A 3,413-nucleotide genomic window follows, 5' to 3' on the forward strand; every position below is an offset into this window, starting at 1 on the left:
TGTGTGTTGAATTATAAACTCTTTAAATTATGTAAAGTCTATAATCAGTTTCTTTTAAATATCGATATATTGATGCTTTTTAAAATTAACATACAGAACTGCCTACCTGAAAACTTAAGCATTCTTAATTTTAAGGAGATAAAAATCAAAATTGCTATAGTTATCATTGTAGATCAACAGTTTACTACCACAATGATTACGTAACACTTCTAATTCCTTAAAATTATGGACGCTGGCAACAATTTTCATTTTCAATAAGTTTTGATGATTTAGAAATGCTCATGAAGTTTTAATATTGGAGTCGACATTTCGTAATATTACGATTTTTTTGTAGTTATAGTAGGCAGGTGTGACATATTTAAAAGCCAATGACGGTAATGCGTTCAATTCATTATTGATGCTATGGAGACCATTTTGAGTTTGTGAGTATCTATTTCCATTGCAATAATGAGAAAATTAAATTAAAAAATGGTGGCATTCATGCCCTTTTTGGAATTCTGGACTATCTACTTCGGATCGTTTCACGCTTTTGCGAGTGAAGAGTGGAAAAAAGCTATATATAGACGTCTAGATTCCAAAACGCAGAAATGCTAGAAATCCTTCATTAACCTCTCCTCAAACTATTTCTATTTTATTATTAGACTATATTTTATTGAAAGACATTTTCAATAGATTAAAAAAAAGACTTAACGCTTGAAATTCCGATGTCACAAAATGTCCTTCTTTAACTTGATGTACCTAAATCTGCGTCACTATTGATGGAGAGGAATAGAAACCTTTTTGTGATTAGATTTGTATGTTGATACACGTCGGTTCATAAAAAAAAAATTATATTCCCTTTATTCATCCCATAGGGAAAATTTGTCTCTAGGGTCTATTCCAAGGGAAGACTGGAATAACCCAGGTGTCAGCCGCAGTGCAGCGCTGCAAATTGAGCTAAGGCGAGGTGACTTGCTCAAGGCCACACAGCGCAGCGGCGGGTGATCGAACTCGATACCTTTCGGGTAGGAAGCAAAGACCGTACCGCTGAGCCACGCTGTCCCTCCTAAATATAACTTGATTGTTATAGATTATTTGATGTTCATGACGCTTTTCTTTTACTTCATAAAATTGAGTGGAGCAAGCACTTGTTTTGTTAACAAGAAATGAAGTGAGTAGGAAAGTGCCAGAAGACAACAGAGAATAAAAACTCCGCGGGGGCGATGGGTGCTCGAACCCGCGAACTTACTGGTACGATAACACCGCCTGGCCGGGGAGATCGTGACTCTACCGTTTGAGCTATCCACGACCCAGGGGTTCTGAGGTAGAGGATAACTCGCCTTGGGGTCGTGGATAGCTCATACGGTAGAGTCACGATCTCCCCGGCCAGGCGGAGTTGTCGTACCAGTAAGGTCGCGGGTTCGAGCACCCATCGCCGCCGCGGAGTTTTTATTCTCTGTTGACTTCTGACACTTTCCTACTCACTTCATTTCTTTTGCGAATGAATGTTGATGTTTGATACATGAGCCTATCAGCAAGTCTTCCCATTGATCACGTGGTCCTGAGACGTTCGATGACAAGATATAGTAGTCTGATTTTTTTAGGTTGGTCTTATTATTTCATTTCTTTTTCTGTTTTCTGCCACTGATTCAGTTCCAAGTTCCATATTTTTTATCTTACTTAAACGAGTGTCTGCTTGTTAATTTCTAACACTGATATTACCAAAATAAAAGTGGAAAATACTGAAACGTTTTAGTTCTTGTTCTTTATGTTCAATATTTGTTTCTTATGATGCAGAAAGGTGTTCACAGTTTTCTTGTGAAACATAGAGGTATAGGCACGGAATCGTCACAACTATTGAGTAACCTCTTAAGTGAAATAGTAATGTAAATGTTGCTGCTCGAAGGTCGAAGAAATAAAAAAACAATGTGAAATTGAATGTAAGTTTCAATTTAATATACAAAAATAGATAAAATTGATGTTTCGGTTTTCTCAATTATAAAAAAAACAGGATGAATGAAACACTCCCGACGAATGAGATAGTGTGGTGGTGGCGTTGTATCTCATTCGTCTGCAGTGTTTCATTCATCCTGTTTTGTTGATAAAGAGGAAACCCGAAACGTTCATTTAATTTCTTTTCGTATATTAGATTGAAGCTTACAATCAATTTAACATTGTTTTTTTCGTGAAATAGAAACACGTCGGACCTGTAATCAGGATGTCTGAGATTTGATGATCAGTTGAGAAAGGCTGAATTGAAGACAGGGAGGATTTTATTTTTCTTGCAATTTTTTAAATACCTACTTTTTCCGGAACTGTCACAACATCTTTTCATATCTTTTATCTCCCACCAATGTAATTTGTCCCTAATTTGTCACAAATTATGTGTACTCATTTAATTCCGGGCTCAAAAGACAATCCTCTCAAAGTCTTGACTTAGATCAGCCGGGGTAGAAAACAATGTCAGAAAACGTTGAGACACATTGTCTTTTCCCCGTCTTGAATTGGGCAGTCCCATTAGAAGTGACTGTCAATGCCAGCTACTACCAACACGGAGAAAATACTGGCTCTGATCGATGAAGGCGTTGGTGCACAATTCTAGAGTGATAAACGAATTTATCTTCGGCTACCTGGAGGAACAGTGATCAAAAGATGCACCTCTGAGATTTAAAAAAAGGCTCAATGGTCACTTGTTACATTGCTGTACAAAATTGCCCCCTTTTTTTCTTTCGACGCACTAAATTTCCGATCTCCGAGCTACATTCAAGAACTTGTAGTCCACTACTCCCCAATGGGAATGATCTATATTACATTTTCATGTGCTCGAGGTCATTGATCACATTGGAATATTTGCTCAAAGTGACCCACATAGTGAAAAGTGTTCACAGTTTTTTTATCACGAGTAGTCATTTTGTTCAGCTTGACACATGGGTATGTTTACCACTTTCATAAAGTAGCGTGTTTACATTTCTGAACAAATATCCAATCTTTGGACAGCAACAAATCACGCGTTTGATGACTTGGTTGGACGAAAACATTAGTATAGATCGTTCCCATTCGCCAGATTAGGTCATCGGAGATCCAGCTACGTAAAGTGCCAAAAAACACGCTTATTAATTTCGGCGATAGATCTTTCTATGAAGCAGGTCCTACCATTTGGAACTCGCTTCCTTTGTCAGTAAGGCTCTCGGGTAGCGTAGAAAATTTAAAGAAAAATCTAAAGACTTATCTTTTCCAGAAATTTGTATCTTATTGATGAGTAAATTATACGTTTTATTTTTTGATTTCATTTTGCTAATGTCAATTTCATTTTGTAAAACTTGCATAGTTAATGTGTGCGACTGTTGTGTGTGTCTGTTTGGCTCGGTACGAGTGTGTTTATGGTTTGATAAATATATTGTAAAGCGCTTTGAGGCTTTGGCATTTAGCTCTAT

Source organism: Berghia stephanieae, chromosome 11 (genome assembly GCF_034508935.2).
Source record: "Berghia stephanieae isolate SIO BIC M18660-M18661 chromosome 11, UCSD_Bste_1.3, whole genome shotgun sequence".
NCBI classification, from domain to species: domain Eukaryota; kingdom Metazoa; phylum Mollusca; class Gastropoda; order Nudibranchia; family Aeolidiidae; genus Berghia; species Berghia stephanieae.